Raw genomic sequence first — 17149 nt, 5'->3', positions numbered from 1 at the left:
ATAGCTGGAGAAAACACAATTTCATTTAATGAAGATAAAACATTTTAAAAATAACATAACAACTTAAAACAAAAAATGTGTATGTAGCATTGCAAACATAATAACTTAAGGTTACTTGTTATCCAAGTATGTATATTAGAAATGTGCAGTGCCAATATTTAGAGGTCCCAATAGAGTTTGGACTTTTTTTGATAGTTGTTACCTAAGACTTGTCACATACTGTGTGCAACTCAAGCATGCAGACCCAGAAGAAAGACAAAATAAACACCTGCAATTTATTGTTGATCTTTTTGTTAGTCATAATGAGACTATTCTTTTAAGCCACTCAGGGTTATTTAGAAAAAAGAAAGGTAAGAGAAAAACCTGTAATTTAATTTTGACAGTTTTTTGTTTGTCAAAATTAGACTTTTAAGCCACTCAAGGTTACTTAGACAAAATGGAATCTATAGTTTACCCAATATACCACCAAATGGTTGACATTTTACTAAGTATGCATAAGTATATACCTTTAAAAGATGGGCTCATCCAGGATTTGTACCGGGGATCTCTCGCACCCTAAGCAAGAATCAACGAGCCCACTGTGCATGTCTTTTTTATGTATATTAATGAAATTGTAAGTAAAACTGTTTGTATACATTAGTGAGTATTTTAAAATACTATTAAATACTATCAGATATTAAGGATTTGAACCCGGGACCTCTCGCACCCAAAGCGAGAATCATACCCCTAGACCAACGAGCCATCTGCCCAAGGTCTTCTCATTCAGATTTTACCATTTTTAAAGTAAAACTCAAATTATTTAATAAAAAAATGCAATAAGCTGGAAAAAAAGATGTAACATTTTAAAAATACCATAACAATTTAAAAAAATTATTTGTAGCATAGCTAAAATGTTTCCTTAAGGTAAATTTTTGGTCCAAGTATGCATATTTGGAAATTTCAGTGCCAAGATTTATGGGTTCCTATAGAGTTTTAACTTTTCTGATAGCTGGAACCTAAGACTTGTCTCATACTGTGTGCAACTTAAGCATACAGACCAAGAAGAAAGAAAAAAACAAAAACCTGCAATTAATTGTTGACCTTTTTGTTTTTCAAAAAGAGACTATTCTTTAAAGCCACTCATTGTTTCTTAGAAAAAAGCATGGTAAGAGAAAAACCTGTAATTTCATTTTGACTTTTTTATTTGTCAAAATGAGACTTCTTTGCAGCCACTCAAAGTTACTTAGACAAAATGGAATCTACAGTTTACCCAATATACCACCAAATGGTTGACAGTTTACTAAATATGCATAAGTATATACTTTTTTTTATGGATTGGCAAAAGAAAAATTCACTTGATGCTTTTGACTCAGGCAATTGACATCAATCAGATAATGGAACCATGGGATTTAAAAGAACCTGAGAAGATGGGCTCGTCTGCGATTTAATCCCAGGACCTCTCACACCCTAAGCGAGAATCATACCCCTATACCAACGAGCCTACTGTTCATGTATTTTCATGTATACTAATGAAATTGGAAGTGAAACTGTTGGAATACATTAGTATTTTAAAATACTATCAGATAATTGAACTAAGCACTTTTAAAGAACCTGAGAAAACAGGCTCATCCAGGATATGAACCTGGCACCTTTTGCACCCGAAGCAAGAATCATACACCCAGACCAACAAGCCACTAGCCAAATAATTTCTTATTCAGTTTTTACCATTTTTAAAGTAAAACTCAAATTATTTAAGAAAAAATGCAAATAGCTGGAGAAAACACAATTTCATTTAATGAAGATAAAACATTTTAAAAATAACATAACAACTTAAAACAAAAAATGTGTATGTAGCATTGCAAACATAATAACTTAAGGTTACTTGTTATCCAAGTATGTATATTAGAAATGTGCAGTGCCAATATTTAGAGGTCCCAATAGAGTTTGGACTTTTTTTGATAGTTGGAACCTAAGACTTGTCACATACTGTGTGCAACTCAAGCATGCAGACCCAGAAGAAAGACAAAATAAACACCTGCAATTTATTGTTGATCTTTTTGTTAGTCATAATGAGACTATTCTTTTAAGCCACTCAGGGTTATTTAGAAAAAAGAAAGGTAAGAGAAAAACCTGTAATTTAATTTTGACAGTTTTTTGTTTGTCAAAATTAGACTTTTAAGCCACTCAAGGTTACTTAGACAAAATGGAATCTATAGTTTACCCAATATACCACCAAATGGTTGACATTTTACTAAGTATGCATAAGTATATACCTTTAAAAGATGGGCTCATCCAGGATTTGTACCGGGGATCTCTCGCACCCTAAGCAAGAATCAACGAGCCCACTGTGCATGTCTTTTTTATGTATATTAATGAAATTGTAAGTAAAACTGTTTGTATACATTAGTGAGTATTTTAAAATACTATTAAATACTATCAGATATTAAGGACTTTAAAAGTAAATGAAGAGATGGGCTCGTCCGGGATTTGAACCCGGGACCTCTCGCACCCAAAGCGAGAATCATACCCCTAGACCAACGAGCCATCTGCCCAAGGTCTTCTCATTCAGATTTTACCATTTTTAAAGTAAAACTCAAATTATTTAATAAAAAAATGCAATAAGCTGGAAAAAAAGATGTTACATTTTAAAAATACCATAACTATTTAAAAAAATTATTTGTAGCATAGCTAAAATGTTTCCTTAAGGTAAATTTTTGGTCCAAGTATGCATATTTGGAATTTTCAGTGCCAAGATTTATGGGTTCCTATAGAGTTTTAACTTTTCTGATAGCTGGAACCTAAGACTTGTCTCATACTGTGTGCAACTTAAGCATACAGACCAAGAAGAAAGAAAAAAACAAAAACCTGCAATTAATTGTTGACCTTTTTGTTTGTCAAAAAGAGACTATTCTTTTAAGCCACTCATTGTTTCTTAGAAAAAAGCATGGTAAGAGAAAAACCTGTAATTTCATTTTGACTGTTCTTTATTTGTCAAAATGAGACTTCTTTGCAGCCACTCAAAGTTACTTAGACAAAATGGAATCTACAGTTTACCCAATATACCACCAAATGGTTGACAGTTTACTAAATATGCATAAGTATATACTTTTTTTTATGGATTGGCAAAAGAAAAATTCACTTGATGCTTTTGACTCAGGCAATTGACATCAATCAGATAATGGAACCATGGGATTTAAAAGAACCTGAGAAGATGGGCTCGTCTGCGATTTAATCCCAGGACCTCTCACACCCTAAGCGAGAATCATACCCCTATACCAACGAGCCTACTGTTCATGTATTTTCATGTATACTAATGAAATTGGAAGTGAAACTGTTGGAATACATTAGTATTTTAAAATACTATCAGATAATTGAACTAACCACTTTTAAAGAACCTGAGAAAACAGGCTCATCCAGGATATGAACCTGGCACCTTTTGCACCCGAAGCAAGAATCATACACCCAGACCAACAAGCCACTAGCCAAATAATTTCTTATTCAGTTTTTACCATTTTTAAAGTAAAACTCAAATTATTTAAGAAAAAATGCAAATAGCTGGAGAAAACACAATTTCATTTAATGAAGATAAAACATTTTAAAAATAACATAACAACTTAAAACAAAAAATGTGTATGTAGCATTGCAAAAATAATAACTTAAGGTTACTTGTTATCCAAGTATGTATATTAGAAATGTGCAGTGCCAATATTTAGAGGTCCCAATAGAGTTTGGACTTTTTTTGATAGTTGGAACCTAAGACTTGTCACCTACTGTGTGCAACTCAAGCATGCAGACCCAGAAGAAAGACAAAATAAACACCTGCAATTTATTGTTGATCTTTTTGTTAGTCATAATGAGACTATTCTTTTAAGCCACTCAGGGTTATTTAGAAAAAAGAAAGGTAAGAGAAAAACCTGTAATTTAATTTTGACAGTTTTTTGTTTGTCAAAATTAGACTTTTAAGCCACTCAAGGTTACTTAGACAAAATGGAATCTATAGTTTACCCAATATACCACCAAATGGTTGACATTTTACTAAGTATGCATAAGTATATACCTTTAAAAGATGGGCTCATCCAGGATTTGTACCGGGGATCTCTCGCACCCTAAGCAAGAATCAACGAGCCCACTGTGCATGTCTTTTTTATGTATATTAATGAAATTGTAAGTAAAACTGTTTGTATACATTAGTGAGTATTTTAAAATACTATTAAATACTATCAGATATTAAGGACTTTAAAAGTACATGAAGAGATGGGCTCGTCCGGGATTTGAACCCGGGACCTCTCGCACCCAAAGTGAGAATCATACCCCTAGACCAACGAGCCATCTGCCCAAGGTCTTCTCATTCAGATTTTACCATTTTTAAAGTAAAACTCAAATTATTTAATAAAAAAATGCAATAAGCTGGAAAAAAAGATGTTACATTTTAAAAATACCATAACAATTTAAAAAAATTATTTGTAGCATAGCTAAAATGTTTCCTTAAGGTAAATTTTTGGTCCAAGTATGCATATTTGGAATTTTCAGTGCCAAGATTTATGGGTTCCTATAGAGTTTTAACTTTTCTGATAGCTGGAACCTAAGACTTGTCTCATACTGTGTACAACATAAGCATACAGACCAAGAAGAAAGAAAAAAACAAAAACCTGCAATTAATTGTTGACCTTTTTGTTTGTCAAAAAGAGACTATTCTTTTAAGCCACTCATTGTTTCTTAGAAAAAAGCATGGTAAGAGAAAAACCTGTAATTTCATTTTGACTGTTTTTTATTTGTCAAAATGAGACTTCTTTGCAGCCACTCAAAGTTACTTAGACAAAATGGAATCTACAGTTTACCCAATATACCACCAAATGGTTGACAGTTTACTAAATATGCATAAGTATATACTTTTTTTATGGATTGGCAAAATAAAAATTCACTTGATGCTTTTGATTTAGGCAATTGACATCAATCAGATAATGGAACCATGGGATTTAAAAGAACCTGAGAAGATGGGCTCGTCTGCGATTTAATCCCAGGACCTCTCGCACCCTAAGCGAGAATCATACCCCTATACCAACGAGCCTACCGTTCATGTATTTTCATGTATACTAATGAAATTGGAAGTGAAACTGTTGGAATACATTAGTATTTTAAAATACTATCAGATAATTGAACTAAGCACTTTTAAAGAACCTGAGAAAACAGGCTCATCCAGGATATGAACCTGGCACCTTTTGCACCCGAAGCAAGAATCATACACCCAGACCAACAAGCCACTAGCCAAATAATTTCTTATTCAGTTTTTACCATTTTTAAAGTAAAACTCAAATTATTTAAGAAAAAATGCAAATAGCTGGAGAAAACACAATTTCATTTAATGAAGATAAAACATTTTAAAAATAACATAACAACTTAAAACAAAAAATGTGTATGTAGCATTGCAAAAATAATAACTTAAGGTTACTTGTTATCCAAGTATGTATATTAGAAATGTGCAGTGCCAATATTTAGAGGTCCCAATAGAGTTTGGACTTTTTTTGATAGTTGGAACCTAAGACTTGTCACATACTGTGTGCAACTCAAGCATGCAGACCCAGAAGAAAGACAAAATAAACACCTGCAATTTATTGTTGATCTTTTTGTTAGTCATAATGAGACTATTCTTTTAAGCCACTCAGGGTTATTTAGAAAAAAGAAAGGTAAGAGAAAAACCTGTAATTTAATTTTGACAGTTTTTTGTTTGTCAAAATTAGACTTTTAAGCCACTCAAGGTTACTAAGACAAAATGGAATCTATAGTTTACCCAATATACCACCAAATGGTTGACATTTTACTAAGTATGCATAAGTTTATACCTTTAAAAGATGGGCTCATCCGGGATTTGTACCGGGGATCTCTCGCACCCTAAGCAAGAATCAACGAGCCCACTGTGCATGTCTTTTTTATGTATATTAATGAAATTGTAAGTAAAACTGTTTGTATACATTAGTGAGTATTTTAAAATACTATTAAATACTATCAGATATTAAGGACTTTAAAAGTACATGAAGAGATGGGCTCGTCCAGGATTTGAACCCGGAACCTCTCGCACCCAAAGCGAGAATCATACCCCTAGACCAACGAGCCATCTGCCCAAGGTCTTCTCATTCAGATTTTACCATTTTTAAAGTAAAACTCAAATTATTTAATAAAAAAATGCAATAAGCTGGAAAAAAAGATGTAACATTTTAAAAATACCATAACAATTTAAAAAAATTATTTGTAGCATAGCTAAAATGTTTCCTTAAGGTAAATTTTTGGTCCAAGTATGCATATTTGGAAATTTCAGTGCCAAGATTTATGGGTTCCTATAGAGTTTTAACTTTTCTGATAGCTGGAACCTAAGACTTGTCTCATACTGTGTGCAACTTAAGCATACAGACCAAGAAGAAAGAAAAAAACAAAAACCTGCAATTAATTGTTGACCTTTTTGTTTGTCAAAAAGAGACTATTCTTTTAAGCCACTCATTGTTTCTTAGAAAAAAGCATGGTAAGAGAAAAACCTGTAATTTCATTTTGACTGTTTTTTATTTGTCAAAATGAGACTTCTTTGCAGCCACTCAAAGTTACTTAGACAAAATGGAATCTACAGTTTACCCAATATACCACCAAATGGTTGACAGTTTACTAAATATGCATAAGTATATACTTTTTTTTATGGATTGGCAAAAGAAAAATTCACTTGATGCTTTTGACTCAGGCAATTGACATCAATCAGATAATGGAACCATGGGATTTAAAAGAACCTGAGAAGATGGGCTCGTCTGCGATTTAATCCCAGGACCTCTCACACCCTAAGCGAGAATCATACCCCTATACCAACGAGCCTACTGTTCATGTATTTTCATGTATACTAATGAAATTGGAAGTGAAACTGTTGGAATACATTAGTATTTTAAAATACTATCAGATAATTGAACTAAGCACTTTTAAAGAACCTGAGAAAACAGGCTCATCCAGGATATGAACCTGGCACCTTTTGCACCCGAAGCAAGAATCATACACCCAGACCAACAAGCCACTAGCCAAATAATTTCTTATTCAGTTTTTACCATTTTTAAAGTAAAACTCAAATTATTTAAGAAAAAATGCAAATAGCTGGAGAAAACACAATTTCATTTAATGAAGATAAAACATTTTAAAAATAACATAACAACTTAAAACAAAAAATGTGTATGTAGCATTGCAAAAATAATAACTTAAGGTTACTTGTTATCCAAGTATGTATATTAGAAATGTGCAGTGCCAATATTTAGAGGTCCCAATAGAGTTTGGACTTTTTTTGATAGTTGGAACCTAAGACTTGTCACCTACTGTGTGCAACTCAAGCATGCAGACCCAGAAGAAAGACAAAATAAACACCTGCAATTTATTGTTGATCTTTTTGTTAGTCATAATGAGACTATTCTTTTAAGCCACTCAGGGTTATTTAGAAAAAAGAAAGGTAAGAGAAAAACCTGTAATTTAATTTTGACAGTTTTTTGTTTGTCAAAATTAGACTTTTAAGCCACTCAAGGTTACTTAGACAAAATGGAATCTATAGTTTACCCAATATACCACCAAATGGTTGACATTTTACTAAGTATGCATAAGTATATACCTTTAAAAGATGGGCTCATCCAGGATTTGTACCGGGGATCTCTCGCACCCTAAGCAAGAATCAACGAGCCCACTGTGCATGTCTTTTTTATGTATATTAATGAAATTGTAAGTAAAACTGTTTGTATACATTAGTGAGTATTTTAAAATACTATTAAATACTATCAGATATTAAGGACTTTAAAAGTACATGAAGAGATGGGCTCGTCCGGGATTTGAACCCGGGACCTCTCGCACCCAAAGTGAGAATCATACCCCTAGACCAACGAGCCATCTGCCCAAGGTCTTCTCATTCAGATTTTACCATTTTTAAAGTAAAACTCAAATTATTTAATAAAAAAATGCAATAAGCTGGAAAAAAAGATGTTACATTTTAAAAATACCATAACAATTTAAAAAAATTATTTGTAGCATAGCTAAAATGTTTCCTTAAGGTAAATTTTTGGTCCAAGTATGCATATTTGGAATTTTCAGTGCCAAGATTTATGGGTTCCTATAGAGTTTTAACTTTTCTGATAGCTGGAACCTAAGACTTGTCTCATACTGTGTACAACATAAGCATACAGACCAAGAAGAAAGAAAAAAACAAAAACCTGCAATTAATTGTTGACCTTTTTGTTTGTCAAAAAGAGACTATTCTTTTAAGCCACTCATTGTTTCTTAGAAAAAAGCATGGTAAGAGAAAAACCTGTAATTTCATTTTGACTGTTTTTTATTTGTCAAAATGAGACTTCTTTGCAGCCACTCAAAGTTACTTAGACAAAATGGAATCTACAGTTTACCCAATATACCACCAAATGGTTGACAGTTTACTAAATATGCATAAGTATATACTTTTTTTATGGATTGGCAAAATAAAAATTCACTTGATGCTTTTGATTTAGGCAATTGACATCAATCAGATAATGGAACCATGGGATTTAAAAGAACCTGAGAAGATGGGCTCGTCTGCGATTTAATCCCAGGACCTCTCGCACCCTAAGCGAGAATCATACCCCTATACCAACGAGCCTACTGTTCATGTATTTTCATGTATACTAATGAAATTGGAAGTGAAACTGTTGGAATACATTAGTATTTTAAAATACTATCAGATAATTGAACTAAGCACTTTTAAAGAACCTGAGAAAACAGGCTCATCCAGGATATGAACCTGGCACCTTTTGCACCCGAAGCAAGAATCATACACCCAGACCAACAAGCCACTAGCCAAATAATTTCTTATTCAGTTTTTACCATTTTTAAAGTAAAACTCAAATTATTTAAGAAAAAATGCAAATAGCTGGAGAAAACACAATTTCATTTAATGAAGATAAAACATTTTAAAAATAACATAACAACTTAAAACAAAAAATGTGTATGTAGCATTGCAAAAATAATAACTTAAGGTTACTTGTTATCCAAGTATGTATATTAGAAATGTGCAGTGCCAATATTTAGAGGTCCCAATAGAGTTTGGACTTTTTTTGATAGTTGGAACCTAAGACTTGTCACATACTGTGTGCAACTCAAGCATGCAGACCCAGAAGAAAGACAAAATAAACACCTGCAATTTATTGTTGATCTTTTTGTTAGTCATAATGAGACTATTCTTTTAAGCCACTCAGGGTTATTTAGAAAAAAGAAAGGTAAGAGAAAAACCTGTAATTTAATTTTGACAGTTTTTTGTTTGTCAAAATTAGACTTTTAAGCCACTCAAGGTTACTAAGACAAAATGGAATCTATAGTTTACCCAATATACCACCAAATGGTTGACATTTTACTAAGTATGCATAAGTATATACCTTTAAAAGATGGGCTCATCCGGGATTTGTACCGGGGATCTCTCGCACCCTAAGCAAGAATCAACGAGCCCACTGTGCATGTCTTTTTTATGTATATTAATGAAATTGTAAGTAAAACTGTTTGTATACATTAGTGAGTATTTTAAAATACTATTAAATACTATCAGATATTAAGGACTTTAAAAGTACATGAAGAGATGGGCTCGTCCAGGATTTGAACCCGGGACCTCTCGCACCCAAAGCGAGAATCATACCCCTAGACCAACGAGCCATCTGCCCAAGGTCTTCTCATTCAGATTTTACCATTTTTAAAGTAAAACTCAAATTATTTAATAAAAAAATGCAATAAGCTGGAAAAAAAGATGTAACATTTTAAAAATACCATAACAATTTAAAAAAATTATTTGTAGCATAGCTAAAATGTTTCCTTAAGGTAAATTTTTGGTCCAAGTATGCATATTTGGAAATTTCAGTGCCAAGATTTATGGGTTCCTATAGAGTTTTAACTTTTCTGATAGCTGGAACCTAAGACTTGTCTCATACTGTGTGCAACTTAAGCATACAGACCAAGAAGAAAGAAAAAAACAAAAACCTGCAATTAATTGTTGACCTTTTTGTTTTTCAAAAAGAGACTATTCTTTTAAGCCACTCATTGTTTCTTAGAAAAAAGCATGGTAAGAGAAAAACCTGTAATTTCATTTTGACTTTTTTATTTGTCAAAATGAGACTTCTTTGCAGCCACTCAAAGTTACTTAGACAAAATGGAATCTACAGTTTACCCAATATACCACCAAATGGTTGACAGTTTACTAAATATGCATAAGTATATACTTTTTTTTATGGATTGGCAAAAGAAAAATTCACTTGATGCTTTTGACTCAGGCAATTGACATCAATCAGATAATGGAACCATGGGATTTAAAAGAACCTGAGAAGATGGGCTCGTCTGCGATTTAATCCCAGGACCTCTCACACCCTAAGCGAGAATCATACCCCTATACCAACGAGCCTACTGTTCATGTATTTTCATGTATACTAATGAAATTGGAAGTGAAACTGTTGGAATACATTAGTATTTTAAAATACTATCAGATAATTGAACTAAGCACTTTTAAAGAACCTGAGAAAACAGGCTCATCCAGGATATGAACCTGGCACCTTTTGCACCTGAAGCAAGAATCATACACCCAGACCAACAAGCCACTAGCCAAATAATTTCTTATTCAGTTTTTACCATTTTTAAAGTAAAACTCAAATTATTTAAGAAAAAATGCAAATAGCTGGAGAAAACACAATTTCATTTAATGAAGATAAAACATTTTAAAAATAACATAACAACTTAAAACAAAAAATGTGTATGTAGCATTGCAAAAATAATAACTTAAGGTTACTTGTTATCCAAGTATGTATATTAGAAATGTGCAGTGCCAATATTTAGAGGTCCCAATAGAGTTTGGACTTTTTTTGATAGTTGGAACCTAAGACTTGTCACATACTCTGTGCAACTCAAGCATGCAGACCCAGAAGAAAGACAAAATAAACACCTGCAATTTATTGTTGATCTTTTTGTTAGTCATAATGAGACTATTCTTTTAAGCCACTCAGGGTTATTTAGAAAAAAGAAAGGTAAGAGAAAAACCTGTAATTTAATTTTGACAGTTTTTTGTTTGTCAAAATTAGCCTTTTAAGCCACTCAAGGTTACTTAGACAAAATGGAATCTATAGTTTACCCAATATACCACCAAATGGTTGACATTTTACTAAGTATGCATAAGTATATACCTTTAATAGATGGGCTCATCCAGGATTTGTACCGGGGATCTCTCGCACCCTAAGCAAGAATCAACGAGCCCACTGTGCATGTCTTTTTTATGTATATTAATGAAATTGTAAGTAAAACTGTTTGTATACATTAGTGAGTATTTTAAAATACTATTAAATACTATCAGATATTAAGGACTTTAAAAGTACATGAAGAGATGGCCTCGTCCGGCATTTGAACCCGGGACCTCTCGCACCCAAAGCGAGAATCATACCCCTAGACCAACGAGCCATCTGCCCAAGGTCTTCTCATTCAGATTTTACCATTTTTAAAGTAAAACTCAAATTATTTAATAAAAAAATGCAATAAGCTGGAAAAAAAGATGTTACATTTTAAAAATACCATAACAATTTAAAAAAAATATTTGTAGCATAGCTAAAATGTTTCCTTAAGGTAAATTTTTGGTCCAAGTATGCATATTTGGAATTTTCAGTGCCAAGATTTATGGGTTCCTATAGAGTTTTAACTTTTCTGATAGCTGGAACCTAAGACTTGTCTCATACTGTGTGCAACTTAAGCATACAGACCAAGAAGAAAGAAAAAAACAAAAACCTGCAATTAATTGTTGTCCTTTTTGTTTGTCAAAAAGAGACTATTCTTTTAAGCCACTCATTGTTTCTTAGAAAAAAGCATGGTAAGAGAAAAACCTGTAATTTCATTTTGACTGTTTTTTATTTGTCAAAATGAGACTTCTTTGCAGCCACTCAAAGTTACTTAGACAAAATGGAATCTACAGTTTACCCAATATACCACCAAATGGTCGACAGTTTACTAAATATGCAGAAGTATATACTTTTTTTATGGATTGGCAAAAGAAAAATTCACTTGATGCTTTTGATTTAGGCAATTGACATCAATCAGATAATGGAACCATGGGATTTAAAAGAACCTGAGAAGATGGGCTCGTCTGCGATTTAATCCCAGGACCTCTCGCACCCTAAGCGAGAATCATACCCCTATACCAACGAGCCTACTGTTCATGTATTTTCATGTATACTAATGAAATTGGAAGTGAAACTGTTGGAATACATTAGTATTTTAAAATACTATCAGATAATTGAACTAAGCACTTTTAAAGAACCTGAGAAAACAGGCTCATCCAGGATATGAACCTGGCACCTTTTGCACCCGAAGCAAGAATCATACACCCAGACCAACAAGCCACTAGCCAAATAATTTCTTATTCAGTTTTTACCATTTTTAAAGTAAAACTCAAATTATTTAAGAAAAAATGCAAATAGCTGGAGAAAACACAATTTCATTTAATGAAGATAAAACATTTTAAAAATAACATAACAACTTAAAACAAAAAATGTGTATGTAGCATTGCAAACATAATAACTTAAGGTTACTTGTTATCCAAGTATGTATATTAGAAATGTGCAGTGCCAATATTTAGAGGTCCCAATAGAGTTTGGACTTTTTTTGATAGTTGTTACCTAAGACTTGTCACATACTGTGTGCAACTCAAGCATGCAGACCCAGAAGAAAGACAAAATAAACACCTGCAATTTATTGTTGATCTTTTTGTTAGTCATAATGAGACTATTCTTTTAAGCCACTCAGGGTTATTTAGAAAAAAGAAAGGTAAGAGAAAAACCTGTAATTTAATTTTGACAGTTTTTTGTTTGTCAAAATTAGACTTTTAAGCCACTCAAGGTTACTTAGACAAAATGGAATCTATAGTTTACCCAATATACCACCAAATGGTTGACATTTTACTAAGTATGCATAAGTATATACCTTTAAAAGATGGGCTCATCCAGGATTTGTACCGGGGATCTCTCGCACCCTAAGCAAGAATCAACGAGCCCACTGTGCATGTCTTTTTTATGTATATTAATGAAATTGTAAGTAAAACTGTTTGTATACATTAGTGAGTATTTTAAAATACTATTAAATACTATCAGATATTAAGGACTTTAAAAGTAAATGAAGAGATGGGCTCGTCTGGGATTTGAACCCGGGACCTCTCGCACCCAAAGCGAGAATCATACCCCTAGACCAACGAGCCATCTGCCCAAGGTCTTCTCATTCAGATTTTACCATTTTTAAAGTAAAACTCAAATTATTTAATAAAAAATGCAATAAGCTGGAAAAAAAGATGTTACATTTTAAAAATACCATAACTATTTAAAAAAATTATTTGTAGCATAGCTAAAATGTTTCCTTAAGGTAAATTTTTGGTCCAAGTATGCATATTTGGAATTTTCAGTGCCAAGATTTATGGGTTCCTATAGAGTTTTAACTTTTCTGATAGCTGGAACCTAAGACTTGTCTCATACTGTGTGCAACTTAAGCATACAGACCAAGAAGAAAGAAAAAAACAAAAACCTGCAATTAATTGTTGACCTTTTTGTTTGTCAAAAAGAGACTATTCTTTTAAGCCACTCATTGTTTCTTAGAAAAAAGCATGGTAAGAGAAAAACCTGTAATTTCATTTTGACTGTTTTTTATTTGTCAAAATGAGACTTCTTTGCAGCCACTCAAAGTTACTTAGACAAAATGGAATCTACAGTTTACCCAATATACCACCAAATGGTTGACAGTTTACTAAATATGCATAAGTATATACTTTTTTTTATGGATTGGCAAAAGAAAAATTCACTTGATGCTTTTGACTCAGGCAATTGACATCAATCAGATAATGGAACCATGGGATTTAAAAGAACCTGAGAAGATGGGCTCGTCTGCGATTTAATCCCAGGACCTCTCACACCCTAAGCGAGAATCATACCCCTATACCAACGAGCCTACTGTTCATGTATTTTCATGTATACTAATGAAATTGGAAGTGAAACTGTTGGAATACATTAGTATTTTAAAATACTATCAGATAATTGAACTAAGCACTTTTAAAGAACCTGAGAAAACAGGCTCATCCAGGATATGAACCTGGCACCTTTTGCACCCGAAGCAAGAATCATACACCCAGACCAACAAGCCACTAGCCAAATAATTTCTTATTCAGTTTTTACCATTTTTAAAGTAAAACTCAAATTATTTAAGAAAAAATGCAAATAGCTGGAGAAAACACAATTTCATTTAATGAAGATAAAACATTTTAAAAATAACATAACAACTTAAAACAAAAAATGTGTATGTAGCATTGCAAAAATAATAACTTAAGGTTACTTGTTATCCAAGTATGTATATTAGAAATGTGCAGTGCCAATATTTAGAGGTCCCAATAGAGTTTGGACTTTTTTTGATAGTTGGAACCTAAGACTTGTCACCTACTGTGTGCAACTCAAGCATGCAGACCCAGAAGAAAGACAAAATAAACACCTGCAATTTATTGTTGATCTTTTTGTTAGTCATAATGAGACTATTCTTTTAAGCCACTCAGGGTTATTTAGAAAAAAGAAAGGTAAGAGAAAAACCTGTAATTTAATTTTGACAGTTTTTTGTTTGTCAAAATTAGCCTTTTAAGCCACTCAAGGTTACTTAGACAAAATGGAATCTATAGTTTACCCAATATACCACCAAATGGTTGACATTTTACTAAGTATGCATAAGTATATACCTTTAAAAGATGGGCTCATCCAGGATTTGTACCGGGGATCTCTCGCACCCTAAGCAAGAATCAACGAGCCCACTGTGCATGTCTTTTTTATGTATATTAATGAAATTGTAAGTAAAACTGTTTGTATACATTAGTGAGTATTTTAAAATACTATTAAATACTATCAGATATTAAGGACTTTAAAAGTACATGAAGAGATGGGCTCGTCCGGGATTTGAACCCGGGACCTCTCGCACCCAAAGCGAGAATCATACCCCTAGACCAACGAGCCATCTGCCCAAGGTCCTCTCATTCAGATTTTACCATTTTTAAAGTAAAACTCAAATTATTTAATAAAAAAATGCAATAAGCTGGAAAAAAAGATGTTACATTTTAAAAATACCATAACAATTTAAAAAAAATATTTGTAGCATAGCTAAAATGTTTCCTTAAGGTAAATTTTTGGTCCAAGTATGCATATTTGGAATTTTCAGTGCCAAGATTTATGGGTTCCTATAGAGTTTTAACTTTTCTGATAGCTGGAACCTAAGACTTGTCTCATACTGTGTGCAACTTAAGCATACAGACCAAGAAGAAAGAAAAAAACAAAAACCTGCAATTAATTGTTGTCCTTTTTGTTTGTCAAAAAGAGACTATTCTTTTAAGCCACTCATTGTTTCTTAGAAAAAAGCATGGTAAGAGAAAAACCTGTAATTTCATTTTGACTGTTTTTTATTTGTCAAAATGAGACTTCTTTGCAGCCACTCAAAGTTACTTAGACAAAATGGAATCTACAGTTTACCCAATATACCACCAAATGGTTGACAGTTTACTAAATATGCAGAAGTATATACTTTTTTTATGGATTGGCAAAAGAAAAATTCACTTGATGCTTTTGATTTAGGCAATTGACATCAATCAGATAATGGAACCATGGGATTTAAAAGAACCTGAGAAGATGGGCTCGTCTGCGATTTAATCCCAGGACCTCTCGCACCCTAAGCGAGAATCATACCCCTATACCAACGAGCCTACTGTTCATGTATTTTCATGTATACTAATGAAATTGGAAGTGAAACTGTTGGAATACATTAGTATTTTAAAATACTATCAGATAATTGAACTAAGCACTTTTAAAGAACCTGAGAAAACAGGCTCATCCAGGATATGAACCTGGCACCTTTTGCACCCGAAGCAAGAATCATACACCCAGACCAACAAGCCACTAGCCAAATAATTTCTTATTCAGTTTTTACCATTTTTAAAGTAAAACTCAAATTATTTAAGAAAAAATGCAAATAGCTGGAGAAAACACAATTTCATTTAATGAAGATAAAACATTTTAAAAATAACATAACAACTTAAAACAAAAAATGTGTATGTAGCATTGCAAACATAATAACTTAAGGTTACTTGTTATCCAAGTATGTATATTAGAAATGTGCAGTGCCAATATTTAGAGGTCCCAATAGAGTTTGGACTTTTTTTGATAGTTGTTACCTAAGACTTGTCACATACTGTGTGCAACTCAAGCATGCAGACCCAGAAGAAAGACAAAATAAACACCTGCAATTTATTGTTGATCTTTTTGTTAGTCATAATGAGACTATTCTTTTAAGCCACTCAGGGTTATTTAGAAAAAAGAAAGGTAAGAGAAAAACCTGTAATTTAATTTTGACAGTTTTTTGTTTGTCAAAATTAGACTTTTAAGCCACTCAAGGTTACTTAGACAAAATGGAATCTATAGTTTACCCAATATACCACCAAATGGTTGACATTTTACTAAGTATGCATAAGTATATACCTTTAAAAGATGGGCTCATCCAGGATTTGTACCGGGGATCTCTCGCACCCTAAGCAAGAATCAACGAGCCCACTGTGCATGTCTTTTTTATGTATATTAATGAAATTGTAAGTAAAACTGTTTGTATACATTAGTGAGTATTTTAAAATACTATTAAATACTATCAGATATTAAGGACTTTAAAAGTAAATGAAGAGATGGGCTCGTCCGGGATTTGAACCCGGGACCTCTCGCACCCAAAGCGAGAATCATACCCCTAGACCAACGAGCCATCTGCCCAAGGTCTTCTCATTCAGATTTTACCATTTTTAAAGTAAAACTCAAATTATTTAATAAAAAATGCAATAAGCTGGAAAAAAAGATGTTACATTTTAAAAATACCATAACTATTTAAAAAAATTATTTGTAGCATAGCTAAAATGTTTCCTTAAGGTAAATTTTTGGTCCAAGTATGCATATTTGGAATTTTCAGTGCCAAGATTTATGGGTTCCTATAGAGTTTTAACTTTTCTGATAGCTGGAACCTAAGACTTGTCTCATACTGTGTGCAACTTAAGCATACAGACCAAGAAGAAAGAAAAAAACAAAAACCTGCAATTAATTGTTGACCTTTTTGTTTGTCAAAAAGAGAC

At 32.6% G+C, this 17149-nt stretch overlaps 9 non-coding genes across 9 annotated transcripts; all 9 read right to left on the bottom strand.

Annotated features, from left to right (window-relative positions):
• Nucleotides 1-2451: 2451 nt before the first annotated feature.
• Nucleotides 2452-2523, bottom strand: TRNAP-UGG (transfer RNA proline (anticodon UGG)). Its single transcript has one exon. It is a non-coding gene; the product is annotated as a tRNA-Pro (tRNA).
• A 1712-nt stretch (nucleotides 2524-4235) lies between these two features.
• TRNAP-UGG (transfer RNA proline (anticodon UGG)) lies at nucleotides 4236-4307 on the bottom strand. Its single transcript has one exon. It is a non-coding gene; the product is annotated as a tRNA-Pro (tRNA).
• Nucleotides 4308-6018: 1711 nt separating this feature from the next.
• On the bottom strand, nucleotides 6019-6090 carry TRNAP-UGG (transfer RNA proline (anticodon UGG)). The gene has a single exon. It is a non-coding gene; the product is annotated as a tRNA-Pro (tRNA).
• A 1712-nt stretch (nucleotides 6091-7802) lies between these two features.
• Nucleotides 7803-7874, bottom strand: TRNAP-UGG (transfer RNA proline (anticodon UGG)). The gene has a single exon. It is a non-coding gene; the product is annotated as a tRNA-Pro (tRNA).
• A 1711-nt stretch (nucleotides 7875-9585) lies between these two features.
• On the bottom strand, nucleotides 9586-9657 carry TRNAP-UGG (transfer RNA proline (anticodon UGG)). The gene has a single exon. It is a non-coding gene; the product is annotated as a tRNA-Pro (tRNA).
• Nucleotides 9658-11366: 1709 nt separating this feature from the next.
• Nucleotides 11367-11439, bottom strand: TRNAP-UGG (transfer RNA proline (anticodon UGG)). The gene has a single exon. It is a non-coding gene; the product is annotated as a tRNA-Pro (tRNA).
• Nucleotides 11440-13150: 1711 nt separating this feature from the next.
• TRNAP-UGG (transfer RNA proline (anticodon UGG)) lies at nucleotides 13151-13222 on the bottom strand. Its single transcript has one exon. It is a non-coding gene; the product is annotated as a tRNA-Pro (tRNA).
• A 1711-nt stretch (nucleotides 13223-14933) lies between these two features.
• TRNAP-UGG (transfer RNA proline (anticodon UGG)) lies at nucleotides 14934-15005 on the bottom strand. The gene has a single exon. It is a non-coding gene; the product is annotated as a tRNA-Pro (tRNA).
• Nucleotides 15006-16716: 1711 nt separating this feature from the next.
• On the bottom strand, nucleotides 16717-16788 carry TRNAP-UGG (transfer RNA proline (anticodon UGG)). Its single transcript has one exon. It is a non-coding gene; the product is annotated as a tRNA-Pro (tRNA).
• Between the last annotated feature and the right edge of the window lie 361 nt (nucleotides 16789-17149).

This window comes from Pseudophryne corroboree, chromosome 3 (genome assembly GCF_028390025.1).
Source record: "Pseudophryne corroboree isolate aPseCor3 chromosome 3, aPseCor3.hap2, whole genome shotgun sequence".
Lineage (NCBI taxonomy): Eukaryota > Metazoa > Chordata > Amphibia > Anura > Myobatrachidae > Pseudophryne > Pseudophryne corroboree.
Note: the sequence above shows the minus strand (reverse complement) of the source record. Positions and strands in the feature narration are given on the sequence as shown.